This window comes from Mustela nivalis (assembly GCF_964662115.1).
Source record: "Mustela nivalis genome assembly, chromosome: 1".
NCBI classification, from domain to species: Eukaryota; Metazoa; Chordata; class Mammalia; order Carnivora; family Mustelidae; genus Mustela; species Mustela nivalis.
The window spans coordinates 49,244,882-49,257,380 of NC_139020.1; the positions used below are offsets into that span (position 1 = coordinate 49,244,882).

The following is a 12,499-nucleotide window of genomic DNA, read 5'->3' on the forward strand; positions in this document are numbered from 1 at the left end:
TCAGCCTCCTGGATGGAGTGGAGTTGACATCAGGCTACAGAAAGAGGGAATCATGGGCTGGGCTGGCTCGTTATTCACACTGACCTAGGGGGCAGGAGGTGTGATGAAAAGCAAAGTGCCCATGAGCCAGCTCCTCTGAATCCATAGGCAGGCTCCCAGGGATCCTTCCTGGAGTCTGAACTCCTCAGGGCTTGTGGCAGACACAAGTGGGGACTGTGGCCACAGATGGGGACCTGTGGGAATCACCATGGCTGGTCTGTGTTTGTCTCATTTTCCCTTTCCATATGTAAAGCAGGAACTGCCACCTCTGTATTATAGAAGGAGGGAAAGTTCTTGCCCCAAAGCCACAAACAGGCCAGGCAATGGTCTGGGGAGGAAGGGGGTTGTAGACACTGCTGAAAAACTGTGCCTGGTGCTGAGACACCAGATTGGAACTGTATCCTCTGCCCGGGGCTTATTTGTGTGCCTCCTGCCCCATGTGCCTATGAGCTTCTTGAGGACAAGGACCATGTCTCTTTTAACTTTGTGTCCCCAGGTCCTAGTAATATTAGTTTTCCATTACCATAAACTTAATGTCTTAAAACAACACAAATATGTTATCTTCTAGTTCTGGAGATCGAAAGCCTGAAATGGCGCTAACTAGACTAAAATCAAAGTGTTGGCAGGGCTGAGTTCCTTTTTGGAAGCCTTAGGGAAGAAACCACATTCAAATCTTTTTTAGCTTCTAGAGGCTGCCCACATTCTTTGGCTCATGGTATTTTTCCATCTTCAAAGTCAGTGATGGCCGGGGTGGTGTTTCTTACATTGCATCAGTCTGACGCTCTCTTCTACTTCCCTCTTCCATTTATAAGGATGCTTGTAATTTTCTTATCTGGTATTTCAAGATAACCTTTCTATCTCCGGGTCTGTGGATTTACAACCTTAATTCCATCCGCTGCCTAAATTCCCCTTTGCCACTTAATAAAACATATTCATAGGTTCTACAAATTAGAATCTGGATGGTGTGTGTGTGTGTGTGTGTGTGTGTGTGTGTGTGGCATTATTCTGCTGCTCATCATGCCAGTATAGAGTTGGGTTCATATTAGGAGATAAATAAAATTTGAAAGACAAATGGACAGGGTCTATGGTGAGTGTGGCCTGGCTTCTGTCAAAACAACTAGGAAAGCAATGGTAATTAGGGAGGTGCTGGTGGTTGGTGAGGGAGAAATGTCCTAGTAAGAGTGGAAGATTTTGGTTATGGGGACTGATAATTGATTTTTCTGTTAGGTCAATGTGGCAACCAACCCTAACATGACCCCCAGTCAATCTTACCTCCTGATGTTCACATATTTGTGTAATATTCTCCCCTCGATTGTCAGCAGGACCTGTGACTTGCTTCTAGACAACAGGATATGGCAAAAATGATGGAATGTCACTCTCAGGACTAGGTTATTTATATGGCAAAGGTGACAGTATGGATTTTCTATGGTTATGTTACCTTATATGACTTCAGTCTTAGTAGATTGGAGCTGGAGACTCTCCTTGTGGGTTTGATAAAGTTGGAGGCCATATCAAAGAAGCCTGTACTGCAGGAAGCCTCCAGGACCTAAGGGAGACCTCCAGCCAATAGCTAGCAAAGAGCCAGGACCCTCAGTAATACAGCACGAAGGAAACGAATCATGTCAACAGCTTGAATGAATTTGGAAGTGGATTCTTCCCCAGTTGAGCTTCCAGATGAGGATGTAGCCTAACCAGCACCTTGACTGCAGCCTCGTAAACCCTGAGCACAGTTAAACTGTGCCCAGACCCCCAAGCTACAGAAACTATGAAATAGTATATGTATGTTATTTCAAGCTGTTGAACTTGTTTTAATTTGTATGAAGCACTAGAAATCTCTTGCAGCCAATTTGGGAATGATGGAAGGGATGGAGATGGAGCTACTCTGCTCATGCCTATGAGGAAAGAGTTCCTACCTGCAAGTTTACCTCTATTTTACAGCTGGAAAAAATGAGGAAGAGAACACTGAAGTGCATTACTCTTTATCCAATGTTCAGTGACAAAGATAAAAAGAGAATTTATTATTTGGACTTCTACTGGGCTTCCTGCAGCCCTTCCTGTGGCCACAGCTTAGAATTGAAGTTCATAGCAGGGGATTTTTCTTCATTAATCCTCACAGCAGTGCTTGGAAAGAAGACTTCTTGAGGGTTTTTTGGGCTGCTGTCTTCTTTCAGACAGAGATCAGAGTTGTCTAAAATCACGGTAAAGATTCAGGTAAATAGCTGGGCATGGAGGAAATGACACTCATACTTAGCAGTGAAGTTATAAAAATTGTATAGCAAGCTTATTGAATATACTGCTTAACACCTCTATCCTATGGCTATAAAGATGAATCAAAACTCAGCTTAGATTAAAAAAATTTTTAAGTTTGAAATGGGTATTTTAAATTCATCGCTAACAGTTAGGTGATAGATTTTTATACATGTAAATGACTTTAAAATCCTCTTGCCTAGCCACTGTCCTCATTTCACAGATGGGATTATTGAGTGCAAAAAGATTAAGCGGACTATCTCACATTAACTGTCACACAGTTAATTCTTACTCGAATCTAGTTTCCAAGCTCAGAGTTTCGTATTGTCTTCGCATATAAACTCTGGAATCAGAATTTATGGAAGATAGTAACAGTCTGCTAAGTCCACACTCCTGCTTTAAACACCAAATATATCCAAAGCATTCCAGACACGAAATGATCTCCCTGTACATGAATTCTAAAGGAAGTAATGTGATTCTTTGGTGCCTCAGCTTCAATTTCAGTTGCTGTCTGTTGGCCTTGTGAATAATAATTACCCTTATCTTCTGTGGTTAGGTATTATGGTCTGAATTTTGGTGCTATTTTTCACAGGCCTATAGACTCTCTTGTTTTGGACTGAGAGACCAAGGACAAGGGGTTTGGGGTTATTCCATCTTTATTCTGGGGTGGGGGAACCAGGCAGGGATTTGGAGCAGAGCTCAAAGGGACACTTGCATGTGAATTGAGCACCGAGACTTTGACATGGGTGTCCTATAGGGCAGCTTGAAGAATGTGAATGTGGGGCCTGGAAGAAGAGCTACTACTGGGTTGCTTGCTGCTGGCTCCGAGAGGGGCGGGGTGTGGTTCCTGCATAACCTCCTTCCAGAGCTGAACACAGATTCACAGAATGTGAGGGTTGGCAGATATTTTGAAAATTATCTTGTTCGAGCCCACATTTTAACAGATGACTAGACTCGGGCTTAGAAAGATGACTCAATTCAGAATATAGAGTTAATTAGGGGCAGGCTTAAAAGTTGGAATCTCCTAAGTATTATAACTATTACTTGTTCATTTGTTTTATTTATTTAATATCTTTGCTACTACATTTTTTAGTCTACTGTACCCAGTAATTGACACAACACACACATACATCTTTGCTCCTTCACCAAGTTACTGGAACTGGTGATAGTGTTGATAGCCAAGATCTAAATCCACAAAAATGTTTTGAATGCTTGTCATGGAGGTAGTGTAGTAGAGTAGAAAGATCACTGGATTTGGAGTTAGAAGACCAGAGCTAGGCTTCAGGTTCTCACATATTCATAAGTACAGGGTAATCAACTCTTCTGAGTCTCAGTGTCCTCATCTATAACGTGCAGGTAAAGAATTAAAGGTGAGAACAAGGGAGCGATGGCTTGGAAATTGTCAAGGTGAGGCTGGGACAATGGGGTTCAGTGATCATGATATTTAGGAGTCTGACTCCCTTGAGAGCTGTGACTTTGTATACTTCTAAGTACTCTACAAATGTAGTTTTATTATGTACTGGGCCCTATGGTGAATGCAGGACCAGTATTGCCTGAGGCCTAGTCCTTGTCTCCAATAAAGTTATATTAAAGTGATAATCTCAGTGCATAACAGGGTAGCATATTACTGATTGGCCAATGAATGGTGACTATGGTGAGGTGACTATGAAATGGGCCAATGAGGGAGACTTCGCAAGGTTATGACTTGAGCTGGGTCATGAAGAAAATGTAACAGACAAGAACAGACCATCTTGGGTCAGTGGAACACATTGATCCAACATGGAGAAGCTCAAGGACAGGTGACTGAATGAGAAAGGACACACAGAAGTGATGTATTTACGAGAGAGTAGGATTAAGTCATGGTGGGTATGTATATCCAAGCCTTGCATTTCATTATGCAGGCAATAGGAAGCCACAGGTGGCTTTTGAGCAGGATTAAGTCTTCCAAAGTGATGGTTTAGGAAAGTTCCTTTTGCAGGCCTGTTAATTGGTTTGTAGTAGGGATTACAGCAGAGAGAGCTGCTTATTCTTTCTCCTCCTCAGCACTTCAGGGGCGTTTGTCCTATTGACCTTTTATAATGACACTTAGAAAAGGGTTGATATTATGCCAGGTTCCACTTGTAAATGATTTCTGAAATGCCTCTACCTCCTCTCCTGGCATGGGCTTATAAATCCCGTTCCTTACTAAACTGCACAAAACCACAAAGCTGATTGCCTTGTCTTAGTATTGAGCCAAATGACTTTTAATGACTAGCAATTACATTACAGAATGACTGACAACAAAAAGGTCATTTTTTTTTCCAGGTTATAAGGAAAGGAGAGAGAATCTTGAAGCCTCATAAAGGGAAAGGAGAACTATTAAGGTCATTGCATCCATACCTGAAGAGCAGGATTTTTTTCCCTCCTCTGTGTGTTTACTGTGTTTCATATACTCTCATTTAACTGACTGAGCAGAGGTTATTTTACCTTTTCTAGTGGAAGATTTTTCAGTAGATTAGTTGTTTCACTTACCACTTACCACCACTGACATTCTACTTTTCAATCAGAATATTCACATAATAAAAAAATCTTGATAGTATTCTGGTGCCTGTTATGTAAAAAGCATTATTTGAGTGAATATGAAAGGAATGTTTTCATATTAGATGTTACTGGCTTAAAAGCTATAATCAATAAAAATATATTATTTTTATTTTGAACTTTCTTTTTTCAAAAGCAGACTAGTCACCAATTCAGGATCAAACTGGGAGAAAAAGAATTAGAGTGCTTCTTGTCACTGAAGTGACACCAAACATAATGGGAAAAAAAGAATAATTCAGTGGGATTAATTTTTATTCTCATGAAAAAATAGGGAAAGGTAGAGTGTTTCACCTGTATAATTAAAGAGACTTTTGTGTTGGTGAAAACTGCTCTGTGATTTATACAGTACCTCTCCTACTCCTTAGAAATCGTCAAGACCTTGGCTTAGATTTAAATAATAACACCCTCACAAAGATGGAGAACTTTTAAAATCAGGAAAACTCTTGAAATGCATTCAAATTCATGTATATCTCTTTTATTTTATATTAGTTTTACTTTTTCCTTCTTGCTAGTCCTTTTGTATTCATCAGTTTAGAAACCTAAGTGTGGGACACCTGGGTGGCTCAGTTGGTTAAGTGACTGCCTTTGGCTCACATCATGATCCTGGAGTCCTGGGATTGAGTCCCGCCTAGGGCTCCCTACTCAGCTGGGGGTCTGCTTCTCCCTCTGATCCTCCCCCATCTCATGCTCTCTCTCTTTATCAAATAAATAAATAAAATATTAAAAAAAAAAAGAAGCCTAAGTGTGTTAGTTGTCTCATCTAGGAATGAGGATAAGGTTACCAGTTCTCCTTTCAAAGATGTTCTTAGTAAAAAGTGGTTAAATAGAAATGAATACCTTATAATTTCAAAGGGTTGTGCATATTATTAGAGACAGAAATTATTTCATGTTAGTGTGCTCCTGATGAAATGCTTTGTCATCTGGATGACACATTTAAATGTTAAGAAATGAAGCCTAGGAGAGAAGAGGTTTTTATTACTTATTATTATGTTATTGTTATTTATTATTGTTTTCTGATGTTGTGTGACCTTGGGCAGGTCAGGTCACTGAACTTCTCTCACTCTGATCTACACTGGGACCTCTCATGAATATATGTACAGGTATAAGCTCCTAATTCTGGTGTGCTTACCTCTAAAAATCCCAAATACCTCCTTCACAACATTCCTTTACCAATGAGAAATGAAAAAAACAAATTAAAAGATAATTTTATTGCAATATTTGTGCCATGATTTGGCATCTCAGATAGGCACCCCATACCCATACCCATCTCAGGCCTAGAGAGAGAGAAGCAGTAGTGTCACATCTCCATATGCTTGCACAGTTTTGCTTAACTTGGCCTTGAGATTGGGGCTCTGAGTCCAACTGGCCACTGATGGTGCCATAGGCTGTCCATGTAATTAAAGACACTTGCACTCCTTGGGCAACTCCTCTCTGGCTATCTGTGGCCTTGGCTCTGGCTCCAGGTAGCAGGGTATGGTGGTGGCAGCAGGGGAATGAAGTTTCTGACCACTCCAGATCTGGTCAGAGGGAAACATGCAACTTGGGGGATTTTCTACCATGAGCCTAATTTTCATCACGAAGTTGTGAAGAGCTGTAGAGGAACAATGGGTTAAAATACTTTTAAACTATTCACTGCCATGAGAGTTAATTGAGGGTCTAATTTCAATGACAATGTTTTGATATTACTGTTTAGCTTTTATTTGATTTATAATGAAGCAGAAGTAACCTTCGTTACTCAGTGAAGGTTGACACTACCCTCCCTTGTTCCCCTAGCACTCCAGAAGATGACTTTGATATCCCCAAATAGGTAATTCCAGGTTAGTCTAGGCAGAAGCTCAGGGCATTATTTGACAATGGAGAGAATTAGAAAATGTATGAGAACTATACCCCACTATAACAAAAATTAGAGAAGAATCTTGGATTTTAAAGAGAAATGGTAAAATACACGTTTTAGCAAAATGAAAAAATTAAACCTTGAGGAACCCTCGTTTGGAAAACTTTCTCTGAGCTTCATATTTCTCTTGCTTCACTTCTTAGCAAAAAAGAAAGAAGTGAATAGGCCATAAGCTGTTTCTGGGGAGCAAAGACAAGCATGAGTAGAGCTATACATATGTAGTATATCATTATATACATACATATATATTCTCAGATATATCTATATCATCTATCCCTTATCTCTATATATCTATAAGTGGGAAGTTTTTAGAGGCATTCTGAGAGAATCAAAGTGACTTGATTCTTCTAAGTTTTGGTTTGGGGAGCAGAGACAGGAGCTGGTAAGGGAAGCCCCATAAATGCAGGGAACCAAATGGACTGAAAATAAACCAGAAGGGCTGCTATTTTGCCAAGGCAGAAATAAAACTTATTTTCATGTAAAATATTGGATTAAGTCAGGGGAACAAAAATCACTAGGACAACATTTTAAACTTCAAAACAAAGAAAAACCCAAACCGTACTCAAATTATTTCCTGTGATGGTACAAGTGGCGATATATATTAACGTTTATAGTGGTCTATTTAGTTCAGAATTTTCAGCTACTCTGTAGACTGTCACTGCTGAGAACCTATTGAAATATCTTTGTAACCTATACTGGAACATCTCTGGTAGCTCGTGGTTTTGTGTCTTATAAAAATAAGGCCATGGTGCTGACTGGCACGCTAGGGTGAGCTGTTGCTTGCCTTAACAATGTTGATAGAGACCAGAGTATAGGTACTTATGAAGCTGTTTGTAAAGACTTAAACTTTAACAGGAAAGATACTGCATTTGTCCCCATCAACTGGTCGCAGGTAATTGTTCTTTAGCATTCCCCTTGACCAACTGCCTATCCGCCAAAACTTTCGTTTATTTATTTAAAATTTTTTTCATAAGGATAGAAGCATTTTTATTTTTTAATTTAAATTCAAATTCCCAACATACAGTACATCATTAGTTCCTTATACAATGTTCAATAATTCATTAGTTTCATAAAAAACTTTTATTTTTGACCCAAGCCAATCTCTCAAACTCTAAAACACATAAGAGGAGAAATAAGGTTAAGACCATGGGTTCCTGAAGCACTTGGGTGTCTTAGTCTGTTAAGTGTCTGCCTTCAGCTCAGGTGATGATCTCAGGGTCCTGGGATCCAGCCCTGCATGGAGCACCCTCATCAGGCTCACTGATCAGCAGGGAGTCTGCTTCTCCCTCTCTCTCTCTACCCCTTCCCACCCACTCATGTTCACTCTGTCTCTCATAAGTAAATACAAGCTTAAAATAAAAAGAAAACTGGGTTCAACAAGGTTTTACTTTATTGGGGTTTCCTTTATCTAAAAAAGTTTACAATCAGACAAATAGAAAGCAAGCAAAGCCAAAAGAGAGGTAAGAAGTGGATGTTACAAGGAACTAGCATCCAAACTTTCCACTCAGCCAAATTCAAGCTCTCTTCCAAGAATATTCTATTCAGCATTTTCTGGGTCGCCTTTCTGAGAACATTCGAGAACCTCCTGAATTTTTCCTTCTTTAAATTCTTATCGTTAAGAGTAATCTACCCCACACCCTAGAACTATTTGAGTCACATCTTTTCTAAACTGTCTTATAGGTGTGATTTAGTAGTCCTACATGTCAGTGTGGAGTTATCAGCTTTGTGAAGAAAGGACATCTTATACTTCTTTTCTCTATTTGCACATTGTAGGCATATAGTAAATGCACTCGGATGCTGATAAGCACTGCAGAACTAGAGGAAATCCTCAAAGGTAAGGATTCATATATTCTCAATGTATTTTACTAGGGTAAAATAGTAAATACATTTACTCGATGTATTTTACTAGAACATTTTATATATATTAAATATCATAGCACTGTGAAAATGAAGAAAACAACTTTCAGGTTCTAACAGAATCCCTGTCTTTTCAATCTCATTGCTGAACTCTATTTCCTCCTGCTATAAGTAGCAAGCATATTGTTGGGCTAAACGTGATTCTCCCATTTAAAAGCAACTGTTCTGAATCAAGGAAAACAAAATTAAATAAATTCTGAGAAGGGAATGAACAATAGTAACAGGCTCAACACCCTTTTGTTAGGGGATTAAAGCATTAATCATCCTATTATCTACTATTTTGAGCTTTGCCAAAGTAGCTAGAGGTCGATAAGCATTAGTTCCAATTAAAGAACTTTAGAAATTTCCCACTTGTATCACCCACTGTTTTGGACTGAAAGAAGATGGATGATGATAACATGGTCTCGATAGTCTAATTGCAGCTTCTTTCCATTTTTGCTAAGAAATTGTAGAAAAGGCCACTTTGGATTTAAAAATTAAGAGCTTCGTTGTCAGAAAGTATCACTAATGCATATAATTACTATTTTAGATTATCAAGAAGGTCTAAAGACGGACATTTCATTTTAATACTTGCTACTCAATTGCATTAGTGACATTTGCTAATAACCTAAGGAAGTTACCTATTACAGTAGTGAGTTTCAAGCTGTAAAGTTTAGCGTTTTGACATGGGATGCCAACACTGTGTATAATGCACATAAAAAGAGCAAGAATCAATAAACATGTCAATTTAAAAATGTTAAAAACCTGAAATATTCCCCAATAACTCCATTAGGAGAGACATGACAGTAGCAGTTAATTCTTGACAGACTGCCCAATAGACTGGTTTGCAGAATTGCCACAATTCACATTTAAAAAGTTGGGAGAATACTGGCAGATTGAGTTGGCAGGTAAACTAATTTTGCAAAGTGGAAAACATGGATAGGTTAGTTGCTAGAGCTTTAAGATACTTTTCTTTAGGGATATGCTTCTTCACCTGATGGATTGAGTAAAAAATAAAAATTTTTGTGTTCTTCCAGCCTTTAGAGAACTAACTCATAAGATTAAAAAATATTGGAGAGTTAATTTTTCAGACTTTGATATTTTTCAATTATCCCTCAAACATCCTTCCTGGATAGTGAGATGAAAGCTTAGTGTCTTATTACCAGATGTTAGGTTTATTTGTGCATACTATTAAAACACTTAGTGGCCTGTTGATTTTGTTATTTGGAGAAGGAAGAAAGATGACTGAGTTTAAAAGTTTTGGTCTGCTCCAGTATGGTGCTTTGGCTCACACAAAGTAGTCTCAAGCTTACCATAGAGATGAAACTATTTGTTGTACAGAGTGGAATTTTATGAGTACACATTTAAAACTATGTCTGATTTTTCTGATTATGAAAATCTGAATTGAAAAGGAAAAATAAATTACTGAAAATATCATCTGAAGAAAACTATTAGCATTCTACTTTTATTTTTCACTTTCTGTGCACAGAACTTTTCTGTACTTTATTCAGTTGTGGACATTTTTTTTAACCTTAACTTTATAACCTAAAAATGTTCTTATGTTAACTCAAATTATTAATGCATATGTGGGTTCTATTGAGTGGGGGAGTCTATAATTTACCTAGCCATTATGATACTCTTGAATATTTGAATAGTATTCACTTTTTCACTATTTAAATTAAACTGTATTAGAAATCTTTTTAAGTTTGACTTTTTGGTATTTTGGGTTATTTTTTATAGGGTTTATTCAATGGAGTAGAATTTTTAGTCAAAAGTATGATAATATAATGGGATGATAAAATGCAAATTTTAACTGAGGTAACAAGGCACAAGAAATAGTAAATTCCATAGGAGCTATCAGATAAGTTGCCAAATTTTAAGGAGATTATTAAGCCAGTTACATCTGTCTTAGTTATTTTATAACATCAAAAGTATAAAAGGGTCATGATTTGAATATTAGAGGGAATTTGGGGTACATAACAAGTTTTCTTTGCTGTGAGTCTCCCCACTTGCCCTCCAGAGAAATGAATGGGGTATATGCTTATACCTCACCTCGCCTCAGGTAATTCAGCAAAGCCCCTGTTGGTTTGAATGATGTCTGAGATCAGTTTTTGACTCACACTTGAGAGAACTACTAGCTGAGTGACTGGTTAAATGCTGTGATGAAGGCACAAAGGAGAAAGTGCGAAATGGGACAAATTGAGCTTCCAAAATTTGTTCAGGCAAGAATATGTGAAACTTTCTCATGGGTCACATGTTGTCAGTTACATGAGAGAAAGTCAACATGGCTTCATATTCGGTCCTGTCCAGCAAAGCTATTTGACATTGCAGCAGATTCCTGGATGTTGAAAAGGTAAGTTCCAAGCCTTAAAAAAAAAAAAAAAAAAAAAAAAAATATATATATATATATATATATATATATATATATATACACACACACACACACACACACACATATATATATATATATATACATATGCATATGGTTGCTATGGTTGAGGATACTGTTGGTCTCTGAAAGAGAAAGGAGAAAGATAAAACAGACTTGGTAGCACAAGATAAAAAAAATTAAAAGTTTGGATGTGTTGAGTTTAAGGTACTGTGAGAATCCAGAGGTAAGTACCTAGCAAGCATTGGAATGCAAGTTTTGACTCAGAGAGGCCTTGATGAGACATGCGAGTATTGGATCAATCACATGTACAAGAATGTTGGAGGCTTGAGACAGATTAAAGAGGGTTTAGAGTGAGTTGCAAAGGGTGTCAAAGTCAGAATCCTGGCTAGTATCTGCCTGGAAGAGGATGAGAAAGGAAAACAAGATCTAAGGAGATCCAGGACTGAGCAATGTCACTGAAGCCAATGTGGGAGAGAATTCCAAAGAGTGCATGTTCAATATGGAGGTCAACAAGCAGGATTTTAAGATTCAGTTGTTTTAGCAAATAGTGAGACACAAGTGGATTTTATCTGTATTTTATCTGATTTTATCTGGCTAGCCTCACTGTAATCTCACTATAATGATAGGGGCAGGGGCCTGACTGTAATGAGTTGAATGGTGGATAGGTGGAGAAAGGAGTCTTTGAGTGAAGACATTATTTCTAGGTTCTTCCTCTTCTACTTCTTCTTCTTCTTTTTTTAAGACAGCGGGAAAGAGAGAGATTGAGAGAGATGGAGGGAAAGGAAGAGAAGAAATCTTAAACAGGCTCCATACCCAGTGTGAGACCATCATGCAGGACTTAATCTCACAACTTTGAGATCAAGGCCTGAGCCAAAATCAAGAATTGGACACTCAACCAACTGTGCCACCCAGGCGCCCCTCTAGATTCTTGATTGTAAAAGGAAGGGGAGATATATTTTAGTGAGAGAAAGACGTGGAAGATCAAGGGAAAATCTTGAACATGTGTGTAAGTTATGGGGAAGGTGTCAGTAGAGTGCAGAAACAAAATACAGGAGAAAGAGAAAGATTAACTAATGGTCAAGAGCCCAGAGAAGACAATGGGAGATTAGATTAAGAGTTTCCTGGCCCTCTGAATTAGAAACTGTTAAGCAGTCTAAGCTACATAAAGCAAGGAATGTTACACAACCCTTGAAAAGAATGAAATTGTTCTTTAGCATTGATATAGGGCAGTCTCCAACATTTCTTGTAAGTATAGAAAGCGAGAGAAATAGAAAGCATGGTGTATTCACTATGCTACCAGAACTATAATGAAAGACCATGTGGATTGTATACTAATATGTGAATGATAATCCTTCTGGAATTGCGTATTGCATGGTCCTTTAGGTGAAACATTACCTTTGCCAGAGGACACTTTTCAAGGTTCTTTATATTCTTTTGTTCTGGTCAATATTCAC

The 12,499-nt window shown here is 38.3% G+C and overlaps 1 protein-coding gene across 10 annotated transcripts in view; it reads left to right on the top strand.

The window, feature by feature from the left end:
- ZPLD1 (zona pellucida like domain containing 1) overlaps nucleotides 1-12,499 on the top strand; it is a 392,412-nt gene that overhangs the window by 185,415 nt on the left and 194,498 nt on the right. For all 10 annotated transcript variants that reach the window (XM_082696335.1, XM_082696332.1, XM_082696341.1 and 7 more), the window contains exon 2: nucleotides 8,531-8,591. The gene's annotated coding sequence lies outside the window, so the exon portion shown is untranslated. The remainder of the gene's footprint in view (nucleotides 1-8,530; nucleotides 8,592-12,499) is intronic.